We start from the raw sequence: 17,992 nt of genomic DNA, 5'->3' as shown, positions 1-17,992 counted from the left end.
ACTTAAACTTTCCGCTACACTTTTCATAAAGAAGAAGCGCCAGGTGCCCTTGTGAACAGACGTTTTGTTAACCAGATGTCGATAAGTGACTGCTGGCAGCGCGACCTTAGTTTACGCTGGAACATTATCGTGATACTGCATACGTGCCAAATACAGAAGCATTGGATTACAAGTACCGCGCTTTTTCAAGTAGTACCGGACAGCAGTGTTGGATTTAACGAACGTAAGTGTGTGAACTACAGCTAACTCCCGCTCTCACGAAAAGCGCATACCTACAGTGGTACGTGCAAACGAGGTTGCATGTGCCCCTCTCACTCCAACGAAAAGCACAAACGTCAGCGCTATGCTAGATTTGCATGAATGCAGACATCTGCCTCTCTTGGCACATGTGTACCTGCACCCAGGAGCGCTCCACCTGTCTATAAATCAATGCTGAATGGCTCCTCCTCATTTCATTCTGATCGGCCATGAAGCGCTCTGCACAAGCTAGTGGCAAAAGAGCTGGTAAGCGCACTGGTTTGTCAGACAATGACAGCTTGGTTCCAAGCATAACGTCACCACTTTCGATGATGTAACAATAGTATTGGTCATGAATGATTTACACGAAGGCGAATGTAAGAATTTTTGTCCTATATATGTGTGTGTGATTTGTTTTTTTTCTCATTTGCGTGTGATACTTACATGTTCTTTTCATTCTTTCTACTATAGGTGAACTGATAGGTATTGATCTGCCACAGAAGCACCAATCACACCATGTTCCTCTCAGAGCTCATGGTGTTTCCGTCAAGTGATGACACCATTCTTTTCTAGTCAGAGTTCATGGGAATGACACCAGTCATGGAGAGACAGCTACGTGAGTAGTATTACTACTACTTCTATTATTATCAATAATAGTGATAATATTTGTTAAAGACTGTATACAGTTTTTGTCATCTTTTTTCTAGATTCACTTGATACTGATATTACAAGGGAAGTGGAAATGGAACTAAACCAAAAACTATTAGAGTACAGCAGTTCTAATATTATGGTTAATGATCAAAATGATTGTGGCTGTTAACTGTCAGTGAACCTCGCCGTAAGTATCAGAATTAAAGTATTATTACTGGATGTGTATGTTGCTTTTATCTTTGTGTGATACTAATCACTTTAGCTTCTCCTTCTTTACAGGAGGCGGGCTGGCAACACCGCTACCAGACCCTTCATTGATGCAGGTGTCGACGCCTGCGTCACCTTGACCTAGCGGTAGAGGGGCAGAGCCATGAGTGTCTGTATCGCCATCAGGCTACTACCCCCAGCCTAGTGGTAGCAGGGTGGTGCTGTCGACGTCCACATCACCTCTGCCTAGCGGTAGCAGGGCGGTACTGTCGACCTGATGCCCATCAATCCGTCCTGGCCCTAAACAGCAGGTAAATCACACAGCCTCACAGTTGGTGGTTCTTTAAGTGATAGGGTCTTACAGTCCCTCATTGATAACATCAATACCGGATTTTGAAATCCAGCCACCTTCCTTCGTGCATGCCAAGTACTGATGGAACGGGAGCTGCATGAAATCATCAGTGCCCAGCGGTATCTTCCTATCAGGTGCAAAGTGATTCTCTACTGTGAGCTGTTGCATCCCCGTAAGGAAGGCAGCAATTGATGCTGCAGTGACAAGTATCGTCATGGCTGATAAGTCTGAAAGGAGAAAGAGCAGTTCATCGCTAATTTATGTACTGGTGGTGTGCTCCTGGGTACGAAAACACATGTACTGAGAGAGGCAGAAGTCGGCGTCCGTGTGAATCGAGCACAGCGCTGACGTTCGTTCTTTCACGGGAGCGAGAGATGCACGTGTAGCCTCGTCTGCACATACCACTGTAGGTATGCGCTTTTCGTGAGAGTGGGAGTGAGCTGCAGTTCACATACATACGTACATGGACCAACACTGTTGACTGGTGCTACGCGATTCTTTGCGCTACTTGTAATCCAGTGTTTCTGCACATTGTCATACAGAGTACCACGATAATGTTCTAGTGTAATCTAACCGAGGTTGTGCTGCCACCTGCTGTCTGTCGACGCCTGCTTAACGACGAGTTAAATACTATCCAAAAGCCTGTAAATGAGGAGGTGGAAAATAAGAATTAAATAAATACAATTTTTTAAAAAAAATTAAATAGTTTATTTTTAGTAAGCCAATTGAATAACAGTTGTACATTTTCTGAAGCGTTCATATTCAACTGCTTGAGGGCAGGATATCCCTCTGCTTCCAGATTCTGGATAGATGCACATTTGTAAATGTCTTGAAACCAGGAAAACTTCGCACAGCCTTTGATGTAAACTATGCTGTCTCTGTGATCACACGCTTGAAGCGATAACACCATTTCTTCTTTCTTATCGAGTCGACCAAGTCACCATTTTTCAAGTTTTAGTACACTGCACTGAGCTAAACGGTTTGGGTGACACGAGAATTGTTGAATACCTAATTAGTACATGTCCAACGTCAGAGAATGTAAGGAACGCCACATCTTTAAACACAAATCGCCCGCACTCGTCTTAAAACCGATGTGTGTCTGCATCAATCTTTGCTCTTTGAGGCATCTTTATATGATGTGTTGTATGTTCTGTAATGCCTCTACGTTTATACCACACATACATTTCCTATAAGTGGCGAGTAGGTTACAAGATGGTCATGTAATATTAATGCATATGCTTCAGCACCTGCAGGGAAATTTCGGATGTTTCGAATTCAGTATGTGCGTCCACAGTTCCTGTCTTCATCGCCTCACATTGTTTTGAACAATCTATCACCACTGCGGGTGATAATTCCTTAAACTTATACGGAGAAAGCGTGCATCTGAAACCACCATCAGTCTCGTAATGTGAGTGTAAAATCTTGCGTACATTTCGTGCAAAAGTCCATAAGCGTTTCTGCTCCATTCAAGCTGTAAATATAGTACGGGAAAAACTGATAATTTAATAAACTCTTGCATTGGTTAAATTAAAGTTGTCAGATATGCTTGAGTCCTTTCCAGGCGTCCCCTTCCTGTCTGTTTGCAGCACCAGAATAATAAAATGAGGCGTTTCTAGCTGCATAGAAGTCTTAAAAGTTCATACTGGATGAGATAACTGCGGAAGAATCGGATATTCAAACAATTCCCATGAACAGAAAATTAAGGGCAGTTGCACTCCCGAATTCAGAACACATAAAGGTTTCATATTCTCATAGTTTAATAGCGGTAGGTGTGGTAGTTTCCACATCAATTTATCCAGCACAGTTTTATGCTCTCCCTCTCCTTGTCCTAGAATGTGTAAGTTGTTATCTCTAGCGCTTCGAACTCGAATCAGCTCATGCTTAGTGTTCATTAAAATATTATTGCTGCTTCAAACAAACCCATTAATATTTTGTATGGAATGCATGTACTAAAGGAGTTACCAATCTATCTATGTATAAACTAACCTGTGTTTTCTAGAGCATTCAGAACCAGTGTTAATACAGAGATATATGTCTTGAGTGTAGATGTGATCCACACGTTTCTTGTGTGGTCCGATTCAACTCCATTAAGCTCGTATCTTATTTCTTGAAGCAGAAAGGCGAACTGTAAATACCCCTCCAGATATAGGAACCTCTTGCTTGGAAGTGTCAGGCCCTATCTCATGTTGCTTAATAATTCGTACCTTATCATTATTATTGAACATTACTGAGGCAAACAGTTTGTGGGAATAATATTCCTGGCGAATGATAACCTCTTCGTATTGAACTGGAATGATTACTTCGAGTGAAGTCATTGTGAAGTATTAAACCAATGCTCGCATATTATCGCGTTCTGTTTCTGCTGCAAAGTGGCCTTCTGATAGTTAGGTAAGTCGTATGTATACTTAATACCCGTAATTTTGTTTCAGATGAAGGCGTATTATAATTTCTTCACTGCAAACGACTAGATTCGCGTTCTGCTCTACGATTTTCAGCTCTAGATGGTCTAACGTCTGAACAGTCACGCGGAGTTATATTGCACTACTGGAAACCTCTGCAGTTTTATAACCAGGACCCACTCTAGGAAAGACTGCATATTTACTATGGACTAATCTGTCGTTGAGCTACCAATTCGTCAAAATATTGCACTCTACTCGAATCGTACTGAAGGGCATTAAATCCACTGGATGATTCGAATCATAAATTTTATCAGTATTATGTACGTGCACTTGTACCCCCGAGAGGCCAAGTAGCAATCCTATTGAACCTTCGTGACTACAGTCCACTGTCTCATATGTCGTTTTTATCCCTATTTTAAATGTATTAAGGGATGAATGTAGCTCGAATCTTTTACAAATCGTTTTATATACTTGTAGGAGCCAGAACATGTTACCACAACTTCCCCTCTCCCTAGATGCAGTTTATTATTTATCTCAGTGGAATTGGCTATGCCGTTGTATGTTTCCAAACTGATAAAAGGTAAACTCCGCTTCCCCCTGCAAAGATCTACTGGAGGAAAGTAGTTCGTTTTTAATTTAGGCAAACATTAATTTAGAGTGAACGACATCGCATCTCGACCTCAAATGTTGCAGTGACGTGCATACTTCTTGTTTTTACGCAATTGTCAGGACAAACAGTAGGCATAAATGTCCATGGAGGTAGGAAATGAAGTCTTGGTAGCGTCGAAAATTGTTGAACACCTGGTTCCCATCAGTGAAGTCACGGTATAGTTGAATCGCAGCTTGTTGAAATCAAATAAGTCAAAATCTTGAATTTTCGTTTTTTCATTGAATAGTACATTTAAGATTATAGCCTATCGTTTGGTGTTGAAATGAAACACTCATGCGCCCACAAATGGTGCATTTTACGCTGTTTGTTGTTGAAACCAAATAAGTCACTGACTTATTTCTTTTCAACAGATACTGCTCGTTCCCGCGCAGAATCTGTTTTCCTCCAATACTACACATTGTTGATGAAATTATCCACTTCCTTTGTTGTGGCACCAACAGTCACTATTAATGTTCATTGAGCAGCAGTTGGCTGTATTACTAGGGCTCCAAAAAGGAAGAATAGTAGTGCAGATTATGACAGAAATAAGGTAAAGACGGCTCGTACCAAAGGACTGCCTTATCAAAATTACAGAGATTATATTCCAGTGAAATCAGTTAGAGAATCCTGCAGATAAATATCAATCTTTCTTCAGAATGAAATTTTCGCTCTGCAGCGGAGTGTGCGCTGATATGAAACTTCCTGGTAGATTAAAACTGTGTGCCGGACCGAGACTCGATCTCGGGACCTTTGCCTTTCACGGGCAAGTGCTCTACCAACTGAGCTACCCAAGCACGACTCGCAACCCGTCCTCACAGCTTTAATTCAGCCAGTACCTCGTCTCCTACCCTCCAAGCTTCGAAGAAGCTCTCCTGCGTACCTTTCAGAACTAGCACTCCTGGAAGAAAGGATATCCTTTCATCGTGCTTGGGTAGCTCAGTTGGTAAAGCACTTGCCCGCGAAAGGCAAAGGTCCCGAGTTCGAGTCTCGGTCCGGCACACAGTTTTAATCTGCCAGGAAGTTTCATCAATCTTTCTTGGAACAACCGTAGAAAGCTGTATAGATGCAAATAATATCAATATTACCAGCAATACCAATCTTATGTTATTAATCTCCTTTCAGCTGCAGAATGAAATGTTATGACTCCATTGACGTAATAATATTTTGGCAAGATTTCTTGATTTTTCTACCAAAGATGCCTAGGACTTACATCTGCGGTGCCTTATTGAAGCAGAGGCGTCCTCGGAAATCCGATCCAGAATGTTGTGAAAACTGTTGGGATGCGTTTCTTTACCATATACTGCTTGGAAGTGAAAGGAAACTGGTTTGCAAGAAAGCTTTCCTGAATATACATGAAGTGACGAATTCGCGCGTGTTTCGAATCTGTATATTGATGGATTAGTAAGACATACTTTTCACTTTAGAAAAAGACATGAGCCCATCATTCCAGAATTAATGGACAGCATTCCAGTGGCCTACCCAACATACCAAGTACCTATTTCCAGAATGAAGATGGAAGATGTGAAGAAAGTCATTGAATATGTGCCTGCTGCAAAGAGGTCATTCTATGAAGAAGTGCTTTCTTGGCCAGTGATCGACTAAAATTATAGATAATGTTCAGTTAATCATTATTGCTGTTAAAATAATTTGGCTTGTTTTATTTTATCAGACCATGCTAATATATTATGGTATGTTCATACAATTAAATCCTAAAAAAGCAAAGATATGTGTGTAAATTGTTGAAACCAAATTAGTCAAAAAAATTTGTAATCATTAAATATCGATATGATATACTCGCAGTTAATTATTTCTCTCTCAATAAATGCAGAATGAAGTCACTTTCAGTTCTGAAAAATTCCAGTAATGTAGCAGTAATACATATGGCAGTATTCACTTTTTTGTTTCTCAGAAAAGTGTAAAAAATGACTTATTTGGTTTCAGCAATTGACGATGCAATTCTTCAGGCAGTCTTAATTCGCCGAACGTGTCGAACTAGATGATATCCTATTCCTTTTTCTTGTTGTTGTTATTGTTTTTTTTTATTTAAGCAACCCAGTAAGTTCTATATCCCCCCCCCCCCCAACATCTAAACTGACAATCCCATATTCTTTGGATTTCCACATTACCTCGGGCAATGTATACCGCATAAACACGCCGCGAAATCTCGGAATTTTGAGTTTTCTGACGAGTTTAAGCAGATCTATGTGTGTAAGTGCTCCGTCTGATAGCATCGCTATGGGCTTCGTTTTGTTTATGTGCAACAGTAGCCCTTTCCTGTGGGGTTTTACCGATAACAATGGCCTCCATGGCCATACTATGCCTCCTAGCTTCCTGTAATCGCTTCTTTATCATTTTGGCCATTTTCTACAGCTTGAGTTATGGCAGTGGCTTCTCCAGCTAGTGAACCGATGGCTGACAGCCCAGAAAATTGCAGGAATTAGAAACGGAATTATTCCGCCAGATGTCTTTAGTATTGGCAGGACCCTGGGCATTTTAACACATCTTTTGCTTCCTCCTTTCTGCCTCAAGACACCCTTCGCCGCTGTAACCATTGATTCGATGCAATTTTTTAAACATCCCGTAGGTTTTTCCTTCTTCTTTTAGTGTGAGACGAGCTGCATTCATTATTTACTTGAAGGTTATTCCAGCACCCAATTTACAATTGGCACGCATTACCGTATCGACCACAAATGCAGCCATATGTTGTCCTATACCAATATCCTTTCTTCGAGATATGTGTCTAGCCTTACCACCTAGTATTTGGTTTGCGCTATGACAGTTTTTGTTTGTAGTGTAAACAGAGCATGCTCTTGGCGTTCGTTGTCTAGGATGTTAATTCGCTTATCACCATCAGCTAGACGTTGTTTCAGTTTCGTTCCAGGTTCACAAAAAGTGTTTCCAAGGGTATGAATTTCGAATGATAGATTTTTTTATAATATCGCCCTCACTTTGTCAATATGTTTTCTAGCATTCATGTGCACTCATGTCATGCTACTGGATGGGTTGAGGTTTCCGTTTCCTATTATACTGCAAATTGCGGATGTTCACCGATCTGTTGTGGTTTGATGAGAAGCCGAGCCAATTCACCAGTGCTCTGTTCCCTCGACTTATTATGACACGCTCTATTAGGAACACATTTAGTTCAAGCCTTTCTGTAATTCCTCTGTGTGAAAACTCCCTGCGGATTCTTCACCATCAATGTCTTCTAAGATACACGTTCTCTGATTTGTGTGCCGCACCTAGGAAACATTAAATATCTCTGTTCGGTATGTATGACTTCTCAAACACGGTTTTGTATTTCGAAATACCTACCATATATCTGTAAATAAACAGAAACAAACAAATCCATAAACTTTCTTGACCTTCAAATCAGCAACAATAACAATCATCACATATTTGAAATTTACAGAAAACCAATTACTACATACAGAATAATCAGGGGAAGTTTTTTCACCCAAAATCACAAACATATGCTTGTTTCAACTCGATGATATACAGAATAATCAGTCTACAATTCTAACACCAAGCAATACTAAATGCGCTTACAACAGGGTATTTGACTGTTTTCTGAAAATTGTCTCAAATGATTAATTATGTAATTTTATGCTCCTAACATTTTTTTCCCTCTTGAATTTTAGTATTCTTCTATAAAAACGGAAATGAAATTCAAATAATTTGAAAGCCCGATAAAACGCTCCATTCGTGTCATATGATGCCTGCGACGTCACTGGCTAGCTCGCTGTTCCTACTGTCATAATGCTAACTCACAGTGATGTCTCGTTTTGGAATTTACGTTTCGGAAAATGGTTCACAACTGGTGCGTAATACCATACTGTACAAATACATCTATAAAAACTCCTGTAAAGTTGTTTTTGAGGGTTACAGACAATGGGGAGATGCATAAAACATGGATGCACTATACTGGGAAATTTCCACCACGTCGACGTACAAGTTCACTAACTTAATTAAAAATGTATTGCACTGTGAAGGTAACATTAACTTACCCCCGAGATACGTTCTCCCACTGTTACAAAGAAGGATAGCGTCATTCGACGAAATTAGACACACAGTGAAAATTGTCGTTTTACCCAACTACATCTCAACTGTTAGAGCAGTATACCGACGAATTTTACAAGTTAATGTTCATCTATCGCTGCTTCGAATCTAATCTGAAAGAACGTTTTAACTTCTTTGTAAAACGACTGCACAGTCCTCTCATATGAAACCATTTCACAATCACAAAACTTCACCATTATGATCAGAAACAGACAATTATTGTGTTTTCCTTGCAGTTTACATGCCCTTATAATTGCAATCGCTGTTCCCATTCTTCACGTTCAAAAAGAGTTGATGTGACCACACACTTTTTACTTTATGAGAAACAATGTTTTTATCTCCATACTGTCCAGTTAGGATCCTTAGTGTTTAAACTTTTGCAGTTTCATCATCTTACATAAAGATGAAGTAAGTCTAATTCAGACGCAAACGTTAGTTTACACTCACACACACCACAGCCCTTACGTTAGTGTCACCTGCATGTTGCACACGCTTTGTATTTCTCCGTATAACCTCATCGTCCTAAACCTCGTTCTACTGCGGGCGTATGGTGATATCTTCACTACTAGAAATGCTAGCTGAAAAAGTGAATTGTTTTTTCAATATCGCCGTTCAAATGGGTGGAGCATATGTACTCGCAAACAAAGTTAACAATCGGCGCGGTGGCTGTTGGGAGTGACTGCAAGGCATTTCCCTTTTACAGCCGCTCCCATCAGCCAGCGCGCCGAGTGTCAACTTTGCGCGATTAATAAAAGCATAAAAATTTGCGGTAAGGTTAGATAGGACCTAACTGCTGAGGTCATCGGTCCCTAGGCTTACACACTAAATAATGTAGCTTAAACTAACTTACGCTAAGGACAACATACTCACACACACACACACACACACACACACACACACACACACACATGCCCGAGGAAGGACTCGAACCTCCGACGGGAGGAGCCGCGCGAACCGTGACAAGTCTCCCCCCAGATCGCGCGGCTACACCGCGCGGCGTAAACGCATCAATTTTCGCATGGCGTCCACTATCAGTGGTCAGAGAATTCCTTTTTGTGGTCACAGAATTCCTTTTTGTTGTTACTTAAAAGTTGTAATTGCGTTTTCCATCACTAAAAAGCTACACTGTTTGCAGAAAAAGTACGTAAAAATGTCGTAAGTTCGTCTAACGCGCCTACAACACATGTACGGTATATTTTCGTCTTACTCCTAGCCTGTGACGCCACCAGAGCATCAGGCAGTAACAGAGCGTTTTCGATTGTGAGACCAAATCTTGATATTTAATGACTTAAACTTTTATTACAAAAAGCAGCAGATACTTTGTGAAAACATTTACCGTAAATGCTATTTAAATGTTACAATCACTCAGAATAAGAACAAACTGAAGCATATTTTTAACAGAGAAAAATAACCTATACTCCACTATATAGCCCAACAAAATAATTTCAACGCGAATATCGTTCACAAACTGTGCGAAAAAACACACGAAACCTCAAACTCAAACCATTCAAAAAAGACGTAATATTAATAGGAGAAAATAAAACTAAACAAAAAAGAAATTACGTACTAATGATGTACTTGGGTCAAATATCGAATAAAATAAACCACATGTTAAACAAAACGCCCGAACAAATAACAATCTAAAACGAAAATTCGATCTGGAAAAACCAAAATCTAGTTTTTTGCCAACTCATGCATATACAAAATTTCGAGTAACGACTGTGCAGAATTCTACACCGGTCAAACGTGAAGAAATTTTAACATTAGGTTCAAATAACTCACAAGGAATTGCAATCAATCACACTTTTACCAGCTTCTCAAAAACAAAACCGCAAAGCAGAACATACCAAAAATACATGACAGGTTCTACAGAAAATACCAAAGGGACATACCATGGACATCTAGGAAGAATTAGAAATACACACACACACACACACACACACACACACACACACACACACACACAAAATTATCGAAACGATATCCTTAATGAACAAATCTATCTCAGACACAAAAATTATTTAGAAAATTTGTTTGCATTATTTTGGAAAACGAATGAAAATCACAGTAAACAGAAAACCAAAGATAGCCATAGCTACAAATGATAACAAAATTAAAATAGCAATGAAACGCAACTAACATCACTGACTAGCAAAGATTGGACTGTAAACATAAAGCATCAACGAGAATAAACTGTCATTCCAGCCGTAAAAAGTATTTCGCAAAAATATTCTATACAAACAAAACTTGCGTCATTATAGCGATGTAACAACAAAAAGACAGTCAACAATTTAATCACTGTTGCAATATCGGCATCTCTTCCAACTAGACCAAAGCAGGCATGCTAGCTGACCTTTCTGTACTGCTTTTATAAACGTAAGTATATTCAACAAATGTAATATCTACAGGTTTACTTGAGAATGGCGGTATAGCCGAAACAAGCTTGTAGTAAAGAAGAAGGACAACTAATTAAACCTTTAGCAACTTACCTGGAATTATTCATTACAAAATATCATATTGGGGCGATTCTATGCTGAAAAGAAAACAGTGGAATTATTTACACAATAAATAAGCATCTCAGATATCATTAAAATTACATTTTGTCATTACAAATCTTATATAACCTTATGTAACTAACAGTAATTGAAAGTGAGAAGACATAAGTTCCAGTACATCAATTTTTGCTTTTTTACTACAAGAGAACCAATGTATTCCTCAGTGTGATATCTTATCATAGAAACGTTGAAAGCATAAGAAATCGAAGCTCCACCAGCAATGTGCGATTGCACATATGCCACAGTAACATCCTTTAATGTGATCGTCATTAGGAAAAGCCACTTCATTAACGTTCCAAATACTTCGCGCTCTGGCGATAATTTCGCGGCAAATCAAGCATATCAAAGCATTTTCTCGAAAGCTGGAGTCTGCAATTGCTTATAGATCTAAGCATCTATTTTATGAATTCTCAGAAAAGTTGTCCAAGACGAAGCTGGAGAGCATTAAACTTTTTTTCAATTTGATATACACTTTCGCCACTTTCTCTTCAACCAATCAAAAGATATAGAATTTCTAAGATGTACGGCCAGTTTCGATGTTCCTTTAAAAATGTAAGTACGTTGAGACCAGCAGTAGGGTAAAGCTAGTGTCAGGGCGGTTCGTTAGTGTGCATTGTGTGCGTTCAGGGGCAAATTTTATTGATTTATCAACCCCTCCCCTTAACCTGCTGTTCAGCTAAGTGGTTTATGACCCCCTGGGGACTGATTTATGACCCCATGGGGATAATCTGTCCTTCTGAGAAACGACCCACTGCTCCCTTTCCCCCCACCCCTCTTGAAACCTCCAACCTTCCCCCCTCCCCCACACTGATACAAGCACACTTTCAGGCCTCAATTATTCGGATAGTGCCCTTCTACTCTATCAATTTGATTGACTAATTAACAAATTAAGTAACCTGTCCCCAACTGGGAAATCCGCAAGCCCTCTCCTTCCTCCCCACCTAAAAATTGATGGGTCAGTGCTGGAGAGGGAAGATCTCATGACAGGAAATTCTATTACATGGCAAAGGATATACTGCTTATTTATGAATGTCAGTTCACAGGTGTTGGATTTCTCTTGCTCCTCATTCTCTGCTATTTGGGAAGATGCAGGTTTAAATAGAGCACTTTTTCTGATTTTGCCAAAAATACCGTAAACATAACTCACTGTACATAATTACACTGTTACAGTGAGACAGGCCTGCTCACAATGCTGGCTCGTGTGGTGCACAGACTGGAATTTGCACTAATCCCCAAACACAGTGTTAGGTGGCAGCAACCCTTTGATATCTGATACCTGGGAAACCATCTCCACTCTCTCTCAAGTGGTTGCATCCTTTTTGTGTGTGCATGAACTAATGTGTCCAAACATGCAGGTGGAGGTTTTCATCCCTCCTCAGAATATTGCAATCTGATTGGTTCCCACCAAACTAGCGGATAGAGCTCGATTCTATACAAACCCTACCCCTCTCCACCCGTGGCCTTATTCTTTTATCATTCGCCGGTGTCTCAGGTCATCTTCTTTCTTGTGTGCACGCTACCAGTTTTTATTTGGACAAATGAAGCGATCAGCAGCATCAAGTAGCAGCGGCAATACCAGTGGCGGCAAATGCCTGAGGCAATGGAAATTACCTCATAAGTTAGTATTCAAATCAGGAACTGTAACTTTTTCATCCACTAAGAATTTCATAGTATTAAATGCATCTGATCTTATTATATCCACCAAATTGTGGATGAAATGAATGCTGAGGTGCATCAGTAGCAGCAGCAGAAACAGCATTTTCAGTAGTTATATATTTTTCTTTGTATACATGATATTCTGATGTTATTTCGTGGTCAGTCAGTGGGTCTTTGCTGCTGTACATGATTTATAAAATCAGAATCGATAACTGTAACTTTTTCACTAAAACCTTCGCAGTATTGAATACCAGTCGTCTTATTGTTTCAATATATGGCCAACATGTAATTGATGAGCTGGCTACTGAAAGCCAGCAACACCAGCAGCGTCAGCATTGTGAGTAGTGTAAGGGTCTACGGTTTGCGTACAGCCGTACAGTACGTTAACACGCGCTCGCCAGCCGACCTGTCTGGAATGCTGACAATTTGCTTGGTCAGAAGACGCGCGTCCGGCCCCTCTGAGTACGGACTGGCAGCCGTCCGCAGCGGGCAGTATTAACTAGCGCGGCCTCGGACTCGAATATGCCTCTTTTTCTTAGCTCACCATGGAGCCTTTCGATACGAACGTAATTAGCCGGTGTTAGGATGTCAGACACAGTGACGATGGGTGCACGTAGCATGCATGTTTTATGATCCGCCTTTGTTAATAAAACTGTTTAAACTTACTTCTCGTGTTCACGTAATGCCGTACCTCAAGGACCCACTGCTTACAAATCCTGACAAACTATTCGTGTAATCATCATCCGGGACAACAACACAAACTACCCCCTTATAGTAGTATATAAATTTTTCTTCTTTGTGGTACTGTGTATACATAATATGTTGCTGTTTGACAAAAATTTTATTGTACATGTAATATGGTGCATATTCTTTGTTGTTGTAGACGATTTCCTGGAGTGGAGGAGTTGGAGGCATGAGCGGATGCTGGATGAACTAGGGAGATGCCAAGGAGCCAGAGCGGAATGTGTAATACGGTCTCATTCTAGGTACAGATAATCAGTGTTCATTATTTCCTTGCAGCCGCAGTAGCTGGCGATGTCTGGAATGTTATACTTAATTTTCGTTATTCTGTGTTTCTTCTACAGTGGCTGCATCAGGGGAACAGTTTCCAAAATACGCCAGAGCGCGGGTACTGGGGGCAGTGAAGAAACAACTGTCTAGATGAGGTCCAGCGAGGCACGCCTTGCCAGCAAGCGTGCTGCAAGTCACCACGTGAGAAGCTGCCCCCGCCCCCTATTGCCTCCCCCACACCATCTCCACTCTGGCGTCCATGGGCCACCCTCCCTCTGGCAAGCATATCAGGGCTGCAGCTACAGCAACAACCAAGCTGCTCGCACTGGCCTGATACAGCAGTGTCTCCTCCTCCTCCTCCTCCTCCTCCTCCTCCTCCTCGTCCTCCTACACATACTTCTCCTTGCCAGTCTCACAAGGTATGGGACATACCCCTCAACACAGCACTGGAAGCACGTTCATCATCTAGTTGTAGTAATATTAGTGTTAGTACTCCTGTGGCAAGCGGCAGTTCTCTCGCCCATTCTTTTAGTGAATGACATCAGATTAGGGACACCATACCACAGTTAGAATACTCAATGACTGCAGACGCCTTTTAGGAGTGAATCTCAATCACTAGAATCGCGAATCCAGCACGAGGGTACCCTGACCCTATTGGGTTTCTAAGAGCATCCTATCCTTGATGGAAATGGAGCTCCCCAAGGTCGTTAATGGTCTGCTGTATCCCGCCATTAAATGCAGTGCAGTACTCTGCATTGAATGTTGCAGACGCCCCCCCCCCCCCCTCCAAGTTGCCTCTGGAATTGAAGAGACAAGTCTTCTTTATCTTTGGGTGGGATAACAGTGTGATAATGCAGAGCACATCAATCACTGAGTGGTTTCGTGAATCCACCTGGAGAGCTATGCTAGCCCTTTTCTCCAAGATGGAATTCAGGGAGTCAGCTAAAGCACTCATCCGAATACTACACCTGGACATCTATACACATTTCTGTGATCTGCTAAATGGATGGTCCAGTTATATCAAGCCCCCTAAGGATATAGCTGGAAAGAGGGCATGTATTAATGTCAAAAATGAAAAGGATCAAACTTGTTTTGTATGGACAATCCTGGCTTGTGAAACAAATACTAAAGAGAATCCAAAACCCACATATCAATGTGGTAGATACCTTGACATTCATAAGTATTATAACTTTGATGGAATGAGTTCCCCATCAAGATCCAGGACATACCTAAATTTGAGGCTCAGAATACCGGAATATCGGTTCATGTTTATGGCCTGGAAAAGAAACACAAGTCAGGTGAGCAGAACAAGCATATAATTGCCAGTGAGCATAAAATGCATGGAAACATGCTCTTATTCTCTGATGAGAAAAATAATTAGAAAGACAATTATCATTATGATTGGATCAAAGACATGTTGTGCCTTCTCGCCTCCCAGATGAGTAAATATGAACATAAACAGCATATTTGCTTATGGTGTCTGAATTATTTTTCCTCTGACAAGTTATTAGCAGCACATCCATTAGATTATGGTTCCAAGGACCTGGTACGTGTTATTATGCTTACTGAAAAAGACAAACTCATGAAGTTTAATAATGCTCACCATCAAGAGTGATCCCCATTTGTGGTGTATGGCAACTGTGAATGCCTACTCTCTCCTGTGAGCTGCTGTGTGGGTAAACCTACAACCTCCAATACTGCCTTCACAGAAAAACACATACCATATATGGCTGCATACCAAATTGTCTCTTCCTATCATTCAAGTTTTAACCACTAAAAATCTTATGTTACAGATAATCCTACGTTTTGGCTGCTTGCTGAGCTCGAAAAACTTTCATGGGAGGTTGATAAGCTTTACAGTGTCAACTTTCCCATGATCAAATCGAAGGAGAATGAAGATTTGTACAGTAACACATTTGAGCTGCTGTTAGATAGAAAAGTGGAAAATCCTTGTGTAGACCACTGTCATCTTATGGGGAAGTTCCATGGCACAGTTCACAGTGCATGCAATTTGAAGTACCAGTTATCAAGGCATGTGACATGCCTGAGAGTGTTGAGAAACGAATGACACCAAGAATTATGCTCCGCTTCCTTGACATTCTACGTTTTATGCAGCAACCACTCCAGAAATTCATTGAAACTCTACCTCAATAGGACGGGCACATCACTTGAGCTGCATTTCCCGCCGAGGAAAAGTTTCAACTTGTAACTAGGAAGGGGTTTTCCCATACAAATATCTGGATAGTATGGCAAAACTCAACAAAACCATGCTACCCGACATAACTACATTCTCCAGCAATTGTATAGTGAGGCCATAACAGATGCAGAGTATGATCATGCCATGAATGTCTTCCAGGTATTCAACAGCTCCACTCTAGGAGAGTACGCACAGCTTTATGTGGACACAGACATCTGCTTGCTTGTGGATGTTTTAGAGAAATGCATAACCACATATTCTCTTGTTCCCGCCTTTTATTACACGGCACCTGGTTTGTCTTGGGACGGCACACTCAAGGAAATGAAGTGCAGCATTGAATTAATGACCAATGCTAACATGCTTCTTTTCTTTGTAGTGAGGGATCCATTGAGTACTTTGCCAATGTGTCCATAGGCACACCAAGGCAAATAACTCATGGATGGGTGACAGGTTCAACGTATCTTTTGATTGAGTTACATCATGTACTTGTGTGTAAATAACTCATATGGGCATGCCGTGTTGGGTGGAAAAATTATGTGAGGGTATGGCAGATGATTCTGATGTAGAGTATGTGGTGGAGGCAGAACTCACATACCCTATTCATTTGCATGATGTGCATGCCAATTTGCCACTGTGTCCAGAGCAACTAGCTCCACAATGAGGAATAAGCAGAGATATATTATTCATTATCATAATCTCCAGCAGTGTCTCAGCTTAGGGATTGGGCTGGTTAGAATCACTCGGGCTATCTCCTTCAAGCAGTCCCCTTGGTTGAAGCAGTATATTGATTTGAATACAAGGCAGAGAGCTTCCACGGCATGTGACTTTGAGAACGATATTTATAAATTAATGAATAATCCAATTTTCGGTAAAGAATGGAAAATTTTATGGAAATGCATGAAATTTTGATTAGAACCTAATGGGATGTGCATTATAGTGCAAGAAAAATGTATTGCCAGACCAAATTTTAAGTTGTTCACCATATTCAATAAAAACTTTGTTGTTGTGGAGATGGCAAAGACTTTAATAGAGTTTATGAAACCTATTTATGTGGGGATGCCAGACCTATCCAAACTCCACATTTACCCCTTTCATTATGAGTTTGCAAAACCTCATTTCACAAATCCTAAATTATATTATATGGATACAGATAGCTTCATGTATTGGGTGAAGAACTGCAACCATATGAAGTAATGACGTACCATGGTAATGAATTCGACATGTAGTCAATAATCCTTATGGTATTGTTCCACCAAATAGATTGCTGATTGTGGAGTTTGTAGGTCTGCAATCAGAAATGTATGCATATCACACATTGGAAGGTGCCACCCAGAGGTGAGCTAAGGGTATGCATCATATAGCATTGAGAGCCCTCTCTATCAAAGTCTATATGAAGTGCCTGTACAGTGGTGTTTACAGTGCTACACAGTAGTTGCCACATATGATACAACGTAGTATTCGATCGAGAGGACACATTGTGTACATAGTACTCCAGTCTAAAATTGGCCTGTTGCCTCATTACGATAAAAGAATCATTTTTGATGATGGGGATGAAACACTACTGTACTCACACTATTCCATTGTAGTGAGAGAAGGGGTGGGGAATGAGTGTGTGTGTGTGTGTGTGTGTGTGTGGTGTAAATATTTATTTATGTGAGGAATGTGTATTGTGTACACACACACACACACACACACACACACACACACACACACACACACACACACACACAAACACACACACACACACACACAATCACATATACACCATATGTGTATGCGCTTTGTAAAAAAGTAAAAAAATGTTTAAAATGTTAAATACATAAACAATTACTTGTCAACAAAATATTTATTTATTCATAAATGACGTATTTGTACTGTTACACACATGTGAATGTATCTACACACCATGTGTGTCATGTAAATAGACTAGTTTTTATGTTTAACTTGCTACTAGCTCTCCAAGACTGATTAGTTTTTAAGTGTATATAGCTCACAGTCCATCAGAATTACTGTTCAACCTAT

General features: G+C 40.5%; 1 long non-coding RNA gene across 1 annotated transcript; it reads left to right on the top strand.

Annotated features, from left to right (window-relative positions):
• The first annotated feature begins 712 nt into the window (after positions 1 to 712).
• Positions 713 to 17,688, top strand: LOC126184546 (uncharacterized). The gene is made up of 5 exons (XR_007536837.1): positions 713 to 853; positions 945 to 1,075; positions 1,168 to 1,406; positions 13,646 to 13,748; positions 13,848 to 17,688. It is a non-coding gene; the product is annotated as an uncharacterized LOC126184546 (long non-coding RNA).
• Positions 17,689 to 17,992: the final 304 nt, after the last annotated feature.

Source organism: Schistocerca cancellata, chromosome 4, assembly GCF_023864275.1.
Source record: "Schistocerca cancellata isolate TAMUIC-IGC-003103 chromosome 4, iqSchCanc2.1, whole genome shotgun sequence".
In the NCBI taxonomy this organism is placed as follows: Eukaryota; Metazoa; Arthropoda; class Insecta; order Orthoptera; family Acrididae; genus Schistocerca; species Schistocerca cancellata.
This window is presented reverse-complemented; position numbering and strand designations above follow the sequence as displayed.